The sequence below is a fragment of the Sciurus carolinensis genome, chromosome 10 (assembly GCF_902686445.1).
Source record: "Sciurus carolinensis chromosome 10, mSciCar1.2, whole genome shotgun sequence".
Classification (NCBI taxonomy): Eukaryota; Metazoa; Chordata; class Mammalia; order Rodentia; family Sciuridae; genus Sciurus; species Sciurus carolinensis.
The window spans coordinates 58673757-58694945 of record NC_062222.1 but is presented as its reverse complement, the minus strand read 5'-3'; the positions used below and the strand labels follow the sequence as shown (position 1 = coordinate 58694945).

The 21189-nt window shown below is 35.1% G+C and overlaps 1 pseudogene; it reads left to right on the top strand.

The window, feature by feature from the left end:
• The first annotated feature begins 1001 nt into the window (after positions 1-1001).
• LOC124994900 (poly(rC)-binding protein 2-like) lies at positions 1002-2013 on the top strand (annotated as a pseudogene).
• Positions 2014-21189: the final 19176 nt, after the last annotated feature.

Sequence of the window (21189 nt, the reverse complement as noted above, 5' to 3'; positions counted from 1 at the left end):
ACATGCACTTCAGATAGAGCACTAATATATACAGAACTAAAATAAAACTTAACATCAAATAAACAAATAACACAACCAATAAATAGGTTAAGGAACTGAACAGACACTTCCCAGAAGAAGAAATACAATTGATCAACAAATATATGAAAAAAATGTTCAACAACTCTAACAATAAGAGAAATTCAAATCAAAACTACTCTAACATTTCATCTCACTCCAATCTGAATGGCAATTATCAAGAACACAAGCAATTGACAAGGATGTAAGGAAAAAGGTACACTCATACATTGCTGGTGGGACTGCAGATTGGTGCAACCACTCTGGAAAGTAGTATGGAGATTCCTCAGAAAACTTAGAATGGAACCACCATTTGACCCAGCCATCCCATTCCTCAGTTTATACCCACAGGACTTAAAAACAGTATACTACAGTGATGCAGTATATAACAGCTCAATTCACAATAGCTAAACTGTGAAACAAACCTAGATGCCCTTCAACAGATGAATTGATAAAGAACATGCACAATAGAATATTACTCAGGCTCAAAGAAGAATGAAATTATGGCATTTGCAGGTAAATAGATGGAACTGGGGAATATCATGCTAAGTGAAATAAGTCAAACCCCAAACACCAAAGGCCAGATGTTTTCTCTGATAAGAAGATGCTGACCCATGATGTGTGTGTGGTGGGGTTTGTAGGGTAGAATGAAGGAACTTTGGAATGGCCAGAGGGGAGTAAGAGGAAGGCAGGAGGTGCGGGCTTGGGAAGGATGGTGGAATGAGACAGACATTATCACCCTATATACAGGAATGATAGCACATCCAGTATGACGATGCATTGTATACAGCCAGAGGAATGAGAGATTGTACTCTACTTGTGTGCAATGTGTCAAAATGCATTCTGCTCTCATATATAACTAATTAGAACAAATTTTTAAAAATAAAGAATAAATTCAAAAGAAAAGGCAGATTAGATGTCACCCCCTCACCACTTGGTTATTTATGTATGGAAATGAGGTTGTCAGTATTATTGGAAAGAAAAGAGAATCAGTTAAGAAGGTGTTCAAGGAGAGCAGGGCATGTATCAACATCTCAGAAGAAAATTGTCTGAGAGAATTACAACTTTGGTTGGACCCACTAATCCCATCTTCAAAGACTTTGCTATAATTGTTGACAAACTGGAAAAAGATATCAGCAGCTCTATGATCAATAGCACAGCTGTCAATAGATCCCTGGTAATTCTGAGCCTGGTGGTCCCTGCTAGTCAGGGTGGCTCTCTTATTTGAAAAGAAGATTGCAAGATCAAGGAAATAGGGAAGAGTACAGGGACTCAAGTCCAGGTAGCAAGTGATATGCTCCCCAATTCAGCTGAGTGGGTCATCTCTATTGCTGGCAGTCCACAATCCATCACTAGCGTGCCAAACAGATCTGAGTGGTCATGATGGAGTCCCCCATGAAGGCTCTGATTTTCCCATACTGACCAAAGCCTTCGAGTTCTCCAGTCATCTTTGCAAGTGGTCAGGACGGGTATAGCACAGGCAGTGACAGGGAGCAGTTTCCTCATAACACCCCTTACATGTTCCTCAACCCTGACCTGGAGGAACATCTCAGGAGGCCTACACCATTCAAGGACAGTATGACACTCCACTGCCTATGCAGTAGTCACTCCAATGCAGTAGTCTCACTTTCCTATGGCATGTGGCAACGACACATTCATTCAGTGGCATTCAGTTCAGCTCTCCAGAGGTGAAAGGCTATTGGGATTAGCCTGCATCTGCTCAGACTGCTTCTCATGAACTCCATTCCACATGGTTTGACTGGCTGCATAATTGAACATTAAGATGCCCAAATCAAAGAGATCCACCCGATGTCTGGGGCACAGGTCAAAATTCCAGTGGAAAGATGTAATGATACACACATTACCATCACCAGATCTGCTGCCAGCATTGGGGTAACTCAATATCCAATCAACATCAAGCTTTCTTCAAGGGTGGATGGCATGGGAAGCAGCTAGAGCAATGCAGATTCATCCATAATTTTGTTCTGCTGTTCATCACCACCAGTGATCCATTCGAGTAGTCTCTGAACAGTGATTCCAGGTTTTAAATAGTTTGTAGATTTTCAGTTATCATCTACTTGTATTTTTTTTTTTAAATTAAAACATTTAGTCCCTTTTCTGTTCAGCTGTTAATGCTGAGAATCATATTTAGTTTTGTAAGTGTCTCCATGTTTTTGTTTTGTTCTGTTGGCTCATGATTTTTTTCTGCTTGTCATGGAAATATAAGAGGAGAAGATTAGTACCTTCTAGTTTAGTTTCTGTGATGTCAGAAATTTTTCAAAAAAAATTAAAAGATGGACTGGAACTTTTTCTTTGTGAATAAAAACTGCCTGCCACGATTCATGAGGGCTTTATTCCTGTTGTCTTCCTATTGCTTTTGTACATTATATTCTTTATAAGACCCTTATTGGGTTTTGAATAAAAGCCTTTATTGAAATTAAAAATTATTTAAGCAATGGAAAATAAGTATTAGAATTACTTCTTTTAAAAACAATTACTCACCTGGGTGTGGGGGCACATGCCTATAATTCCAGGAGCTTGGAAGGCTGAGGTAAGAGGATTGTGAGTTCAAAGCCCAAAGCCAGTCTCAGCCACACAGGGAGACCCTAAGCAACTCAGGGAGATCCTATCTCTAAATAAAATATAAATAAGGACTCTGGGTGTGGCTCAGTGGTTAAGTGCCCCTGGGAAAAATCCCCATACCAAAAAAAAATAGTACTTAAATACATATAGCACTTTGGATTCTTAATCATTTTAATAAGCATTGAAGAAGCAGAATCTGGACTCTTTCTACATTTATTTCTTTATACAAAAGCTAAAAGTTTTTATTTCATAATAAGCCATTAATTTCCCTTCATCTTCAAGCAATCATGATTTTTATTTTGGTTTTAATGTCAAAATATATTCATTATTAATTACTTTTTGTAATTCCAATAAGTAGTAATGAACAAAATCTTCAAGGTATACTCATGGAAGTGAAGCAAGGAAAAGCCACAGTGTTATCCATCATCTCTGAAATGAAACCCTACTTAGAGTTCATCACTTGTTCAAATAAAATAAATAATATTTTAGAACACACTAATCTGTTATTTCCTAAGAATAATTTCTGTTTCTGTTCATTAATTAAAGGCAGATTTTCACATTAAAATTTTGAATTTTTTGACTATTGAACTTCCATATTCCCTTCCATATTTCATCTCTTCACGTTTTAAATGGAGAATCTCACACTCATCCCTAGTTTACCTTTATCCTAAAGTAGCAAATCTCTATGCTGATTTGCTTTTTTCACAGCCCCTGCCGTGAGAAGATCAGTTCATCATGTTGGTCTGCATTTTGCTCTCAATTTCAATCCCTGTAAATTAACCAGGAAATCACCACACTGGTTGTCCTCCATGAACAGGTACTTTCTCTGCCCTATATCCACCATATTAGTGGGGAAAAAAATCTGCTATTTTTTCTAAAAGAAAACCTAAAGCAATTATCTCTTAACTTTACTACCCTGCCCCCTTCAACTATCATCATATTTGTATCCTCTCCTTTGCCACAATACACTTCAAAGAGTTTTTTAAATAATTTTCTCCAATCTCTTTCCTCTAATTCTCTCTGACTAGGCTTTTATCCTTCAGATCCACAGGTATTAATCTTCCCCAAATACTAATAATCTCCTTGCTACCCACTCAATTGTCAAACTCAACCCCAAATTTATTTGGAGCATCAAAGTCAATTAAAAACTTGAGATACTTTCTTCATTTGACGTTCTGGATAAAACCATCTTCTGGCATCTTTCCTCTATCATGATCTGCTCCATCTTAATATGTTTTTTGGTTCTCCTTCATCTCCTGAATATCTTAATATAGAAATTTTGCAGGGCTTAATCTATGGATTTATTTTTCTCAGTCTCTTCATTGCCCAATTGAAATATGAACCACAAAAATTAGCCATATGTGTAATTTTAAATTTTCTAGTGGCTACACTAGTAAGTAAAAAGAAAGACTTGAAAGAAAATTATTTACTCCAATGTGTCTGACTATCCTTTTAACTTTAAATATTATAGATGTTAGTAAAAATTACTTTTCATTCTTATTTTGCATAATAAGTCTTTGAAATCTGGTTTAAATTACATACTTTCAGCACCTCTCAATAGGCAGTAGCTTGGTTATGTTTCAAGTGTTCAATAGAAATGTGTTGTGGTACTATAGAAGATAATGCAGTTCTGCATCCCTCACCCTTGATGTTTCCCTTATTTTGTGTCAGGTAACCAGGGATTGAACTCAGGGTCACTCAACCACTAAGCCACATCCTCAGCCCTATTTTTTTATTTTATTTAGAGACAGGGTCTCAATGAGTTGCTTAGCACCTCTCCATTGCTGAGGCTGGCTTTGAACTCACAATCCTCCTACCTCAGTTTCCTGAGCCACTGGGATTACAGGCCTGCACCACTGGAGTCCGCCTGATGTTTCCCTTATTGTTTCCCTTATTGTTTGATGACTTTAAAATTTATAAGACCAGATCTCTTCTCCAAAGTTCATACATTTATACAAGACTAATTTTTTGATATTTACATTTGAATACCTAATACTCATCTAAGACTTAACACATCTAACAAAAAACTTCTGATGCTTTCCATACTCATTCCATTAGTATCTGTAGGATAACTAATTGGAATAATGATTGCTGTAGTTACAGCCTCTTACCCACAAGCCTATTCCTATTATATAATATTTGCATATAATTGACATTTATAACTATGGATGGGCAAAAACAAATTCAATAGAAAAAGATATCACCCAATAACTCCCTCTATCCTTTTTATATAGTCTGAAAAAATAGCTCTAAAACATAAGCCTTGACACATACAGCAAATGAAAATCATTCTCAAACATTATCAATGTGTCTCCATCAAGTTCTCTCTCCAATAAATGTTAAAGACATAACTCCTCATGCTACTTTTATTTATGCCAAGGATGCAAACGAGTTTGAATTCCATCCATAGATCCTTAATTTATTTTTCTATTTTCCTTCCTTTCATTTTCACATGAGCTTTATGCATTTATTCTTGTACTATATCCTGAACAAAATTCCTTTTTTGTTCTTGTATGCAGATATATTTAGACACTACAAAAATGTTTGGAACAAATGTAATAGCAGAGGAAAAATGCCAAGTATCATCTTGGAAAAAACATGCACTCATGTTATCTAATAATACTCTGCAGAATTTCCATGCCTCTGCTGAGCCTTACTTGGTAAAAGAAAAAAGAAAAGAAAAAAAAAATCCTTTAGTTATCCCACATCTTATTTGAGATTGAAAGGTAATATGATAAAGAATGAAAGTACAAACTCTAGAGAGAGCATGCCTGGATTCAAATCATGACTGAAGGTTCTACTAAATCTGTGAGCTTGGGCAAGTTACTTCACCTCTTAGAGTCTCATTTTTCCCATTTGTAAAATGGAACTATTAATAATATCTCCTCATAGCATTGTTGTGAGAATTAAATTAATTAATACATGAAAAGCATTTGGTACAGTTCCTAAATGTGTATATTGTAATATTTGTTCAGTAGATGAACAATTATTTCGATTATATATGATATGTATGGTATGTATTATAATTATTATTTAATATCTATTGTTAATAAAATATAAGCTGCTTTCTTATGATAATGTATTTCAGTCAACTTTTTCATCACTCCGACCAAAAAAACCTAACAAGAAATTTGGGATGAGGAAAAGTTTGTTTGGCACTCATGGTTTCAAGGGTCTCAGTCCACAAACAGCAGACTCCATTGCTCTGGGCCCTTGGTGAGGCAGAACATCAGGGCAGATGAGTATGGAGGAGGAAAGCAGCTCAGGACATGACCATCAGGAAGCAGAGAGGAGGGAGTGCTCTGCTCACTAGGGACAAAATATAAGCCTCAAAGGCAAGCCTCCAGTGACATATCTTCTCCAGCCACACCCTATCAGCCTACAGTTATGATCTAGTTTATTCATATCAGTGGATTCAAGCACTGATTAGGTGAAGGCTCTCATAACCCAATAATTTCACCTTTAAACTTCTCTTGCATTGTCTCACACATGAACTTTTGGGAGACACCTCATATCTAAATCATAACAATAATATATTCACAAACCAGAAGAATTATACGCAAGTAATATGTTGAAAAATAGGAAAATTTTCTGGAAAACTAGTTAGCAATTTAAAATAATGTGGGCTTATAAAAAGAAAGTTCAAAAGTATATTATCATATTTGTCTTATATTAAGGAATCCCTCTGGTGTATCACACACCAACATCACAGAAAGAGTGCCCAGGGAAAATCACAGAAACCAAGGAATAGAGCATTTCCAAAAGCAGCCTACAGCCCAAGTATCATCTGCTGAGATAAAAATGTTAGCAGAATTTAATCATAAGTGAAGAAAATAAGGAAGGGTCCTATATAAGTAAGGTTCTAATTATTTGGAAATGTTTAAATCTCAATTTATATTTTATGCCAGTTTCATGATAATAACAGAAAAACATGATTCTGCAAATTATTGTGCATAAAGACTAAAAATCCTAGATAAAGGCACAAAGGTAGAATTTGGGGTTATAATTGACATGTGTCTCAAAAAGACAGAGATTAGGCAGGGCCAAGGTAAAGACAGACCACAGAATCTAGAATGGCTAGAAATATGAACAGAGACAGCAGATGATCAGGGGAATTAGGAGGACCAATGAACTAGAAGCTCCAAAGAGTTACAGAAAAGGCAGGTACAGTGGAAAACAAGTGAAAAGAAAAAAATTAAAAAGGTGATGGTCAGAATGGGTTGTTTAATATATAGGAAGTAGAGGAACTTCAGGATGTGACATGTGCCTGGATAAGTACAGGGAGTGATGGAAAGGAGTGGGACCGGGGTCACACCATAGCCTTAACATAGTGACAGTTACTTAGGCCAACATAGACAAGAGATTGGAAGTCCCTCTGTTTAATCTGATACTTACCACAGAAATGGTTCATTCCTTTCTGCTTAGAAGCTTTACAATCTTTGGTGTTTGACACTTTGATTAATCTTGGCTTTGCACTGCTTAGGTCCAGGAACCATAGTTTTACAAATCTTTATATTACTCCAAATCTCTGTACACTCTAAATTCCTTTTTACTTTCAACTACAGACCAGCTGAGATTTTCTTGAGCTCATCACTTTGTTATAGTTTGCCAAAGGCAGTCAATGATAGCCAACACAAACACGCATTCTTTCCACTCACTTTCTCTAGAACTGAAAGACCTGTAAGACGTGGTTTGGCCAGGAATGGTGGCACACACCTGTAATCCCAATGGCTCAGGAGGCTGAGGTAGGAGAATCTCAAATTTTAGGTGAGCCTCAATAACTCAGCAAGACCCTAAGCAACTTAGTGAGATCCTGTAGCAAAATAAAAAAAATAAATAAATAAGAAGGGCTGGGAGACTTAGCTAAGCAGTACAGGATCTCTGAGTTCAATCTCTGTACCACAACCAAAAAAAAGACATATGATCTGCTTTCCAGTTTACCATAGGCAAGAATTTTACTAAATATTTCACTATTGAAATTTCCTAGAAGTATATTAACATCTTCACTACCAGGCTGCCCTCTTCTCAGCCTCTGATTTAAGTTTCCTTAATGCTACTTAGCCCAATCAATACCTTCTATATTAGAGTTTTCCATGACAACACCACATTTTAAGGGAGTAATTTTTGTATAAGTCAGTGTTTGTTACAAACAAACCCAAAATTTTAGTGGATTAATACAAGTATTTATTTTTATCATGCAATCGTGGAACATATGATTTTTTTGTTGTCTGGCTGCCCTGAGAGGTTTTCTCCCACACAGTGGATCAGGCATGCAGACACCCTCCAACTCATTTCTCCATTTCCTACCATCCAGTCTTTTGCTGGATTGTTATAATTCAACACATACAGACAGTAAAGAAAGAGTACAAAATGGACCAGGTGAGATTTTTTTTTTTTTTTGACAATGGGGGTACTGAGGATTGAACCCAGGGTCACTTTACCACTGAGATACATTCCCAGCCCTTCTATGTTTCTAATTTTCAGACAGTCTCACAAGATTACTTAGGGCCTCACCAAATTTCTGAGACTGGCTTTGAACTTGCAATTCTCCTGACTCAGTCTCCCAAGTCACTGAGATTACAGGTGTGTGACACCAAGCTCAACATGTAAGATATTTTTTAGTGGTCAGAATTTAGAGTGGTATAAAGCACTTCTAGCCATATTCAATTGGCCAAATCTTAACCATATTACTCTCTATCAGCAGATTTAATATCTCACAAAAATTCTTATTCAACTATGGTGCCCAGAAGGAAAAGGGAAACAGGGTTTGTTGAACACATAGCTATTGCTACCTAAGTTTTACATCATGGTACTTTAACAAGCACCATATTATCCATTAGAAATATACTAAATTGTCTTCTTATCAGCATTGTATGAGAGTGACCATATACCTCATAATCTTGTCAAACTTATTATTTTTTTTTTATATTAATCTATTTTTATGTGGTGCTGAGTTTCCAACTCAGTGCCTCATACATGCTAGGCAAGCGCTCTACCACTGAGCTACAACCCAAGCCCCCAAACTTGGTATTATTAATTTGCTTAATAACTATAATTCTAGAACACAAAATGCAAAATTTTATAATTTTTAAACATGCATTTGATTTTATGAGTTTGAAATCTTTACCACTTATTGAAATGGTGAAAGTCTTTATCATTTATTTGTGAGTTTATTTGTTCATGATATTTGCAGCCTTTGATATTATTTATTCATTTTTTTTCTTAAGCAGTGTAACTAAAACCCAGCACATATTGCCTTTTTTGCATATGTATTTACTTTTTTCTACATCTACATTAATGGTGTGTCTTTATGTTGATAGTTTTTATGAATTCTTTCCTTACATATCAGTTTAACCCCTATTTTTAAAATTATTCTAAAGTGTCATTATTTTGCACTCTGAAATATTTTCTTAATTCTGCCAATTCATTTTATGTAACTATTATATAATATCATCTATAATCTCTTGTTTAATATAATAAATGAATCCTTTAATTTCAATGACATTTAAAGCAATTATTTTGGGGAGCTATACATCTCTTTTGAGATTCTGGTCTTCATTTGACATTACCTTGCCTTGCTAATTACAACTTGCTTATTATAGGGAGTTGTATATGTTTTTTCACTTTAGAATTGGAACATCACTCTATTGGCCTGCATGTGATCCCCCAAATTATATGTAGATTCTATTTTTAATCTCCTTATGTTTTTCTCTGAATTCAGTTTAAAACCTTCTCTAAAATATCAGATATTCATGTGGGATTTTGTGACTTTATCCAATCAATTCCGTCTTTCAGTTGCCTGAGGAAATGAGACAATGAATAATAGTATTTGGAACTGTGTGAGTTTTGACATTTGTTGAATCCAGTGTACTGGGGAAAATGCCCCATTAAGTTGGGGCACCTTACCCACCCCCTTAGGCAGCAATTATATTTGATCTACCATTTAACAAAGTTGCTTTGGTGAGAAAAGAGCTAGGCTACTTTACTGATGACCCACACTCTTCCTTGATAAAGTTACCTTTACATTTGTTGCTGTTGAGTCACAGTTGCAGGCTCTTAGCAGACACATTCTTGAGGATGGAAAATCCTAAAGTCTGTACTTTTCAAATTGAGCTAAAAGAAAACTCCATGGCATTGACAGTTCTTGCATTATACTGACATCAGCTAGACAATTTATTAGAAATTTCTACAAGTAAAAACAAACCTTTTAACATTGACATATTTAAATGGCATGTCATAATAGAAGAACATATAAGTCACCTGTAGAAAAATATTTAAAGGTTATAAAGACAAATTGTTTGACTCACAACTGGGAAACTGGCCAGTGATCACTCTTAACTCATACAAAGTTAATAGTCAGAATATTAGGTATCATTTAAGGAAATCATATGTGGCAGTAACCTTAAAACTTAGTGGCTTAAAATAACAGCAACCATTTAATTTGCTCACAAATCTGCAATTAGAATAGGTTTCAGAGGGACAGTTCATCACTGCGCTCTGTAACATCAGCAGGGATGGCCTAACTAAAAGCTGTAGAATCCACTTTCTAGATTACTTATGGACCTGGCTGGTAAAGTCAGCGTTGGCTGTGAGCAGGGAGCTCAGCTGTAGTTCAAGAGGTCTTGTTTCTTCCCCTGTGCACATTTCTACTTGCTCCTTGTTCTTATCCACAGCGTAGTGGTTGAATTACTAGAGTTAGAATTCAAGAAAATCATTCAAAAGTTTTATCACTATTTATGACTTGGACTCAGAAGTCACATAGCCTTACTTCTACTAGACATAATCACACCCAGAAGCAAGGAGAGAGAAAATGGACCTTACATCTTGATGGAAGAAAGTTCTAATCATATTATAAAGAGAAAATGTGAAATGGGAGAAATTTTTGTGGTTATTTTTGCAGAATATTATCACCAATGTTGTTAAAATAATCTCATTAGTAGCCTTGATCCCAGATCTATAATTCAAGAGAAACTAGTTAAATAAAAAAACACATCCATACATGTTTATTCTTACCATTTGCTTTCTTGCCATGTATTTCTGAGGAAGGAAAAATTTCTTGAACAAGACAATCTTTGTAAAATTTCAATAAGCACTGTATATTTGAAAGAACAAGTCAATTAAATTTCCTTAGAGTCACTCACTTGAGTAAATCATGAGAAAGATAAAATCTAGATACAAACAAAATCAATTAAAAGTTTTCTCGGCTTAATATCTTTTTTCAGTTTTCATTTTGTACATTTTATATCTTTGTTCTGTGATTTCTAGATGCCTTTTTGCTGCAATATTTGAAAGAATTTAATATCAATTAAGCATGCATATGATTTTTGTCTGTTTAAAGCAGATACAGCCAAAACCATAATAGAAAAAAAAGATAAAAGGTAAAAAAAAATTTATGTTAAAAGAAGATAACTTTTTAGCTGTTAGGAGGAAAAAAATAAACATTTATTGCTTCAAAATAAAAGGGGGGATGGGAAAGAGATCCACATATTAACAAATGGAATTTTGTTTTTTTAAAAATTGATGCTTGTGTATCCTTATAATAATATGTAAGCATCTTATCATTGGTGTAAATTACCATATTGCAAAATGCCACATATATGTAAAGTCTTAGTATTAGTTACCTTTCCATTACTATGACAAAATATCTGAGAAAAATAAACTTAAAAGAAGGAAAGATTTATTTTGACTCATGGTTTCAGAAGTTTCAGTCCATGGGCAGTTAACTTCCTTGTTTTGGGTTTGTGATAAGGAAGGATGTTATGGTGGTAAGCAGGTGGCAGAGAAAACTGTGCATCTCTTGGTGCCCAGGAACAAAGAGGGAGCCAGGAGGGGCCAGGGTTCCAATATCCCCTTCAAGGATGCACTCCCAGTGACCTAACTTCCTTTCGCTAGATCCCATCTCCTAAAGGTTTCACCACCTCCCAACATCACCATGAATTGGGAGCATGAATTGGGACACATGGTCCTTTGGAGTATATTTCATATTTAAAACTTTAAAACCCCTAAAATGAGCTCTCATTCATTAAAACAAATTATTTTGGAACTAATTTCTGCTGGAATTTTATTTTTCAGATTTTGTGTGTGTTTATGTGTGTGTGAGTTTCTGTGGATTGAACCAATTTTGTGCATGTGAGGCAAGCATTCCACTGCTGGGCTACATCCCTAGTCCTTTCATTTATTTCGAGACAGGGTATTGCTAAGTTGCCCAGGCTCTCCTCAAACTTGTGATTCCTCTGCCTCAGTTTCCCAGGTAGCTAGGATTACAGGTGTATGTCACCATGTCCAGCTCAGAATTTCTTAAATTTATTCAGAACATAGAACTCAATAACAATTTAAATCTTATTTTCATAATCTATGAAAAGAAATTAGAAACGTTAAACTGCTATCATCTGAAGCATACTTAGTAACAAACAGACTAAAACAGTTTTAAAATGTTTTTGAGGGAAAATTCTTAATACAATAAATAATCTGGGAAATTTTATGGTCTCCCTGATGAAAAACCAATATGTTACACTTTTCACTAATTTTCTTATGGCATAGATAACTAGGATTAAACTCAGAGTCTCAATTTAGTGCACAGAAGTTTTGTCTTAACATAGGAACATAAAGAACATTGAATGTTAAGAATTTGCAATATATAGTGACAGTTCACTTATTCAGATAATCTCAATTCTTTGGAATATAGCCCAAACCTAGAAGTATGTAGCCAAAATAGACAAACATGAATTTAGTCTCTCAGGCATTCAATGAGAGCCAATTACTATTTTAGGCAACTTTTTATGTAGCTAGCTTAGCAATCTCCAACCATAGCAAAGGCTCACTGTCACCTGTATGGGAAGATATGCAGGGAAAAAAGTATTGAGTGCTTTTTATGTATCAGTAATCATATTACAAATTTCAGATTTTGTTCACTTAATTCAGATAAAAGTATGTGAGGTCCTCAATTTATAGGTGAAGAGTGAGCCTCATTTGGAGTAAACTATCATAAGAGATCTGGGGGAGAGCTAAGGTGTGTCCAATTCTAAGGTTAATTCTGTTTTCACTGTAAGTGTACTAGTCTGTTTCCCCTGGGAAGACAAGAGGTGACTGCCGTGGCAGCTATACTGACCACAGGATGGCTCCTGACAGCTTGACATCAAGAAAGAACCAAACACTGCAGGATTAAATGCTCAGAAGAAAATGACAGCGTGGGACCATTTATTTTTAAAGAAAATCTTCCCAACACAGCTCAAATGCCTCACTCCATTGTAACCCAGAGGAATAACACAATGATAATTAAGAATTTCCCAAAACAGAGTGGGACAGAATTGAGAAAGATTGTCCTACCTGAAATAAATGGATACATACATAATTTCTGTGCTAAAATATAAACATTGACTATATGGTAAATAATTATGTCAGAAGTCAGGTCCTGGCCCTGGGTCAGTCAGTCTTCTCCATCCTGGAAGCCTTGTCCATTTATCACCCTGTTGTTCAGCCCCATCCTGATTCTTCTGTCCATCACTTATCTCATTTCTAATTCCTGGCACTATTTCTTACCTTAAAAATGCTGAAGATATTCATTGTTAGTTTATGCCTTAACTCAAAGTGGTCATTCTCTGTGTGAAAGTAACTTCTGATTTTCTACAAGGTTGTTATGTGTGTTAAGTCTACATAGCAAAAAATAAATAAATAAAAGTGAGCTTGGAACCTCAATTTTGAGGCATACTCAAAAAAGTATTTCCTCCGTTGTGCATTATCTCTACAGATAATCTTGTCTTTAATTTCAGAAATAGAAACATTATTAAGAAGTTAATAAGGGTCATATTGCTATTTTCATTGTATATGTGAATCATGCAAATTCAACCATTGTTAAGACTTCAGTTATCCACCTTCCTACATCTTTCCCAAATGATCCATTTTTCATCAATATATTCACATAAAGATGTTTTAAAAGGCATGAAGTTTTACTGAAGTGAAGAAATGATTGTAACATGTTATAAATAGAACCCCAAACTTGCATTTGCCAATTAAACTATTCCTACTTAAATATTTAGCCAGATTAGGCACAATGAAAGCAGAGTAATTGTTTTATTTTAAATTGTTCAGTTAATACAGAGGTAAAATGTTGGTTGTTTTCTTGGAAGAGTTTGTCAAATCTTTTTTGCATCATAATGAAACTGTTATCATTTTTTCCTCCATCTGTCACTCCTTTATCATTCACTTTTTTGTTTGTTTATTTTGTCACATCATCCACTGCACTGCTTTTCTCATTAGCCTCATTTGAATGATAAATTTCTCCCTGATTGCTAGAGCACTGGGTTTCCTTTTAAACCCAACTCTTAGAATGAACCTTTCCGTTCTTTCTATACTCTCCTGTAGAAACAAGTTGCCCTTATCACCATGCACCATGTTTGCATCTTCAGTTGACATGGGTTTTCTTCTGTATTGTTCACCTTATGCAAAAATAAACAAAATTGCCTGCCACTTAAAACAGGAAATTCATTACTTTTAATTAGAATGAACCACAGCACAATAATAATAGCATATGCATGGAGCAGAACTGGTGCTTAGTTTAGGACTATGGCAGAGAATCAGCAAATTGCTTAACAGTCTCTTGCTTGGCTTAGACAGTAATTGATAACTCAGCATCCAGGCTCTGAAGAAGAGTATTAATAGGAATTTGCTGGCTGGTACTGAAAATGTGAGATGATACACAAATCTATATTTCCCATGATCTAGGAGGACTCTTGCCAGCATCTTTTATAGGGATTTTTGCTCATATCAGATCCAGTTTCTTCAGAGCTGAAAGTCTGCCTCTCCAAATGGTCTCCAACCACCTCATCAGTCAATTCAATCATCTGAAAATATCCTAAGACCAACAGGCAATGTGGGAGCAGTGGAAACGGTTTTTGTAGTTTTCTTCGACTAGGGCAGACATCAAAGTTAAGGTTATTGTCAAGGGACAATGACTTCAAGGAAACATGTTTATTTCTTTAAAACCCTCAGCTTCAATTACCATTCTCTTACTTTTTCTACCTAACAGGGCTTCATCCATTTTTCAAGGCATAGCTCAAGTCACACTTGCTGGAGGAAAACCTCAAATCCTCTTTTACTGTGATGGCTGTTGTCCTCTTCCTTGTCCTCTCTTATCACACATTTCCCATTTCTATCAAAAGAGCCCTCTGCAGCCGTTAGTTGTTTATGTCTCTGATTCACTCACTGGATCATAGAGGGACTATATCAAAATAGATTTTTTTTGTTTAATCTCCCTCTGCACCTACTTCAATAACTGAATAGAATAGAAACTCAATAAATGTTTGTTGAAATATCAAAGCAGTTGTTTGAATGTGACCAAACTGAAAAGCCTGCAGTGTAATTTGCTCTCAATTCATAACATCAAATGTGTTTCCATCTACACTTTGATCTCTGCCTTATGATAGGAATTTCTGCAATTACTATATAAAACTGATGTGTGTGTGCACGCGTATATGTGTGCATAGATATGTCTTTTATTTGCAAATGATTCTAATGCAATTTTAATGATAAGTTTGTCAATAAAATTACAAGTCAAGTGGGCTTCTTTTTTTAGGATATTTTACAGACTACATAACTGAAACGACTCTCCTACTTCAAAGGGTCCCTTTGGGGGGACACAATTTATTCCACTTCACTGTCTTGGCTCAGAGCATTTTCAGAAAAAAAATCCTGTTAAGAATTTGCCTTTACAATTTACTGTGGAAGAAAATTGCCAACCTCATTACGTTGTAGTCACAAGATATGCTCTCTTACCCTGAATCATCAGTCTCTTTTTTTCTTTTTTCTTTATCCATCCTAATTTTTTGATGTTTAATGCCACATTTTCTCCTTATTCCCAACTGATAAGAAATAATCACCAAGAGAAAGGGTAAAGGAAGCAGGATTAGGAAAGTCTTCAAAAAGCATAAAGCAGAGAATAGTAGTTGAGGGTCATTTATGATACATCTAGCTACTTGTTAAGTACTTTACATGGAACTTTGTTCCTCCATACGGTGTGATGAGTGTCATCATTAGGCACAATGAATGAGAGAAGTCACTTACCTAAATCCCTGCAGCTAGTTAAGTGTGACCAGTCAGTCAGGTGACCTCCAATCCAGAGCAACTTTCCTATTAGTTGAATTGGTTTATTTGTAATTGAGAGAGAAGCTGGGATTTCTGTTCCTTGTCTTTGTGCACTCAGTACTATTACAGTAGTTCTTTGATTATCGGGTAATTAACACAGTTGTAGACCAGATATACTACCATAGCATATTGATTATTTTAAGATTAAGAACACTTGAAAATCAGCAAATACACACAGGTGCTTTCTCTACCTTTCTCTACCTTTTTTTTTTTTTTTTTTTTTTTTTTGATGTTAGGAGTCCCTCAAAACTACTGTGTTAATTCAGGAATGTGCAGGGTGAAATGATTGAACTGTGAGAGCTGTAATTAATCAGTCCATCCTAGTTGGAATGGACTAATGCCATGGTAACTGCAGGCAGGTGTGGTGTGACTGAAGGAGGTGGGTCACTAAGAGCTTTCTCTGGAAGGGTTTATCTTCCCTTAGGCTACATCCCCATCTCTCTGCTTCCTGACCACCATCACCAGAATGGCTTCCCTCCACCAGGCCCTTCTGTCATGATGTTCTGTCTCACTGTGGGCCTAGAGCAATGGAGTTGACTGACCCTGACCTAAATCTCTGAAGTCACAAACCAAAATTTTCCCTCCTCTAAGTTGCTCTTGTTAAATATTTTGTTATGTGACACAAAGAAGACTAGAACGACCAAAAGATAATCTCCAAAAGTAAATCAATTGCCATACATCCTCTACCTGGAAGGTTCATCAGTCAGGGAAGATTGAGTATTACCTTGAAAGAGGTGCCAAGACATTAGACCAGAGACCCTGCACCTACTAGAAGATAAAGTAGGCCTAACTCTCCAGCATGTTGGCTTAGGAATCAACTTTCTCAGTAAAACTCCTAAAGCACAAGAAGTGAAATCGAGAATCAATAAATGGGATGGTATCAAACTAAAAATCTTCACAGCAAAGGAAACAATCAAGAACATGAAGAGAAAGTCTACAGAATGGGAGAAAATCTTTGCCTCCTGAACCTCAGATAGAGCATTAACCTCCAAGATACAAAAGGAACACAAAGAACTTAACACCAAAAATAAATAAATAAATAAATAAAAATTTAAAAAGGAACCAAACAATAAATGGGCAAAGGAACTAAATAGGCTTTCACAGAAGAAATACAAATGGTCCACAAATATATGAAAAAATGTTCAACATCACTAGCAATTAAATAAGTGCAAATTAAAAGTATACTGAGATTCTCTTACTCCAGTCAGAATGGCAATTATCAAGAATACAAGAAACAATAAATGTTGGCAAGGATGTGGGGAAAAAAGTTCACTCATACATTGCCAGTGGGACTGCAATTGATGCCACCACTCTGGAAAGCAGTGTAGAGATTTCTCAGAAAACTGGGAATGGAACCACCATTTGACCCAGGTATCCCACTTCTTGGTCTATGCACAACGGATTTAAAAATAGCATACTACAGTGACACAACCATATTAATGTCTTAACAGCACAATTCACAATAGCTAATCTATGGAACCAATCTAGGTGCCCTTAAACAGATAAATGGATAAAGAAAATGTGATATATATATATATATATATATATATATATATATACACAATGGAATACTACTTATTCATAAGAATGAAATTACGGCATTTGCCAATATATGTATGAAACTGGAGACTATCATGCTAAGTGAAATAAGCCAGTCCTAAAAAACCAAAGGTAGAATGTTCTCTCTGATATATAGAGGCTAACACACAATAATTGGGGTTGGGCACAGAGAACAGAAGTTCAGTGGATTAGACAGATAAATGAAGAGAAGGGAGAGAGAATGGGAATAGAAATACAGTGGAATGAATCAGACGTAACTTTCCTAGTTCACAGATGAATACGTGACCAGTGAAATTCCATATCATGTATGACCACAAGAACAGGAGCCTAAGCAGGATGAGTTATACTCCATTTTTTTATAATATGTCCAAATACACTGTACTATCATGTATATCTAAAAAGAACAAATAAAAAAATTAAATAAATTTTAAAAAGCGGTGACTGAAAGTCAACACCACACCCAGACAAACTTTGTTACAAACTCTTGTATCTATTTTTCTAAAGGTCCTTTCATGTTTCCTCAGAATCATTTGCTCTCTACAAGTGCCCTACATCTCCTCCCTGTCCCTAAGTAAGATGATATAAGCTCTCAAATCTCAACACTTTGGGTGTTCAACTTTTTTCTTGTGATGCCCCCATGCTTTTATTATTAAAATTAATACATTAGTATACATATTATCTTGTTAATCTTTCTGTGGTCAGTTTATTTCATAGTCCCAGTTATTAAACTTAAGAGGGAAGGAGGAGTATCTTTCCTTCCATACAGTACTGATTATGAGTAACAACAAAGGGCAAAAATGCCCATTAGAGCCCATATTCCCTATAGGCATCTGTAAGAAAAAGATGGAAAGACTCTTCTTGGGGGAAAAGTAATGGCCCCAGGAGTAAGCTGATTTATACTGTCTCTCTTAATAACATTTCTCCCATATTCCTAAAAAAAAAAAAAAGCCACAATTATGATGGTGAATTAAGAAGGGAAAGAAAAATTCCCCTTCTTAGATTATAAAAAAAGGTTTTGGATTTCTTGTAATTTAAATAGGTCTTGGTATACTATTGAGATAGGTATGAAACACAATTCTATTATTCAAAACAGTTCATTGACTTGATGAGGAAAATAAATCCTATTCAATTAGATTAGTTTTGCTACGTCAGTGGGACTTGATATTACACTGGATTATGATAACTAGTGGGGAGAAATCTTTTATATATAAGAAGGGGCCTTAAAGAAAATACAGGTAAACTCTCTAGCAGAAGCCTGAATCCTCTTTATAATCATCCTCCTTGTGATCTTCTAGATTTTTTTCTCCAAAAAACTTGCAAACAACACATTTGACTTTTCCACAATGTTTACTCTCTTGTCAGTTGTTCTTATGCTACTTTATTTCTGGGCAGAGGAGGAGTCAAGAAATGCTACCTAGATCTGCTCAGTCATCATCTAATTCTTTTTGGATTATTTTAATAACAAATACGGGTATGATTTACCCGAGTCTTATGTATAGGCTAATTATTCCCAGAACTCTTACGTATTTCTTGTAAGCGTTGGTTTTGAGTTTATTTATTCATTAAATATATACCAAGCACATATTGTATATGAGGCACTGTTTCAGGAACTTTGATACGGAGATAAAAGAGATCAAAAAGCTTCGATCTCACGTTGCATATATTCTAGTTAGAGATAATAGAAAATAAGCATAAATACATATGTGCACATATACATGCATATATATGATAATTTTTACTGTCTATAAAATATGGTATGTAGTATTGACACAGATTGTTAGTACAGTGAGTTAAATGCATGTATTTGAAGGAGTACAAATTTGGATAAGATTTCTCTCTTAAAAATCAATATGATATGAAAATAAGTCATTTTCATCAAGCATATGTAGCATGTAAGGAAAATCTTTTATTATATGAGTGAAGGATAAAATCAGGTTGGACCAAGAAAGAGGTCACAAATTTTAGGAGGTTTAATGTAGGTGCAGTGAAAGTCATTAACATCATTTGACCCATTATTTATATATGTGTTTGTTTGTTTAATATTTGTTCTGGGGATGGAGCCCAGAGCTTCACCCATGCTTGACAAGTGCCCTATCAGCTAACTACTTTCCCAGTCCTGATCCGTTATTTACAAAAGAAGATTCAAGTTACCATGATATGATAGATCATGGTAGAACACAAAAGTGAAAGCAGGAAGATCATCTTGTGATAATTACATTGAGTTGGAAAAGAGATGATAGAATACTGGATGAGGTGATAAAAGTAGAGATCATGGGAAATAGATAAATTCAAGATAATTTTCCAGTGGAACCAACAGGCCTTGTGGATGAGTTGTAATTGCAAGTGATTAGAAAGACAAAGAAAGGAAGAATGACTTTGGAATTTGGACCTGCTCTGATGGGAATGGTTGTCTGTAGTATTTACTGAGATGCAGAATAATGGTGAAAAGTACTGTTAGGAAAGTGCAGGTGTGGAAAAAAGAAGAATCAAAAGTTCTTTTGGGATCATGCTAAGTTTGAAAAAATTTAGGAGATACTCAAGTGGAGATCCCTGGTAGACAGTTGGATAATGAATGATACCATAGGATTGAAATGTAAAGGTGGGAAATAGAAGCATGGCAGAAGTTTATGAAGTCATGATACTGCTTTAGATCATCCAGAAGTCAATGGATGGACAGAAATGATATGAATCAGTGGTGAAAAGCCTAGGGCCTCCAAGACCTAGAGGACATTCACAGAACAAAACAAGCCAAGAAGATTAAGAGTGAAATCACATGAGATAGGAGGAACAATGATTGTGATGTGAAAGTCAAGTGGTACATCAATTATGCTGAACATTTCTGAGAGATCAAGTAAGCTGAGAACAAGGAATGGAATTTCGGATTTGGCAAAACAAACATCACTGAACTTCATAATAAAAGTCTTTTATGTGCGGTGATCAGAAGTGTGCCTATTACAGTTAGTAGAAGAGAGAACAGAGGTCAGGTATTGATGGTAGTTCATATCCCTTTTGGGAACTATCACTTTTATGAAGTTTTACTGTAAAAGAGAGTGGAGAAATGGAAAGTTGTTTGGCTGGAACATAGGGTCAGGGAAGTTTTTTAGTTCATTTTTAATGAAAAATTTCCAAACAAAAAATGTTCACTACAAAGGGAAAAATATAACAATGGAGCAAAAAAAGCAACATAATTGCTGGAATATAGTTCTCAAAAATGCAAGTATTATGAGGATTTCAGGAGTAAATGGGAGATTTGACTTTAAGAGAAGGGTTGAATTCTCATTATAACCCAAATTTCCTCATTATTTCTCCAATGTTTGATGTTTTCTTAATATCAGAAAGTATTTATCTCAGGTTTTGTTTTTCCCGATATTAAGAAAATTATATAGCCAAATATAATCAATAATGAAATGTTAACCATTTTAAAGTTACTATTATGTTATATATCTATAAAATATGTGATGTATTGTATTATTGTGTATACATATATATCTATTTAATATACATAATTAAATGCTAAATATAATAACAGATTTGTAGAACACTGTCCAGTTTTAAGGTACTAGTAAGGTTTTAAGGTATTAGTTTTAAGGTACTCTCACATAATTGTTTCATAAAAGGACCAAGTTCTTAAGGATATAAAATGAATATCAATTATTCATTTTAGATGGACTTTAAAACAGAAATTGCAATTCAAAATAAGAATCTCAGAGAAACCTAATTTATAATTATCATGCTTATTCATTTGTTACTGTTTTTCTAAGATCCAGGCAATTCAAATAAATGTTATGTGGGTTTTTTATTCTTTAAAGATTATGCAGGAAGATAATGTGATGACCACAGTTTAGTGAT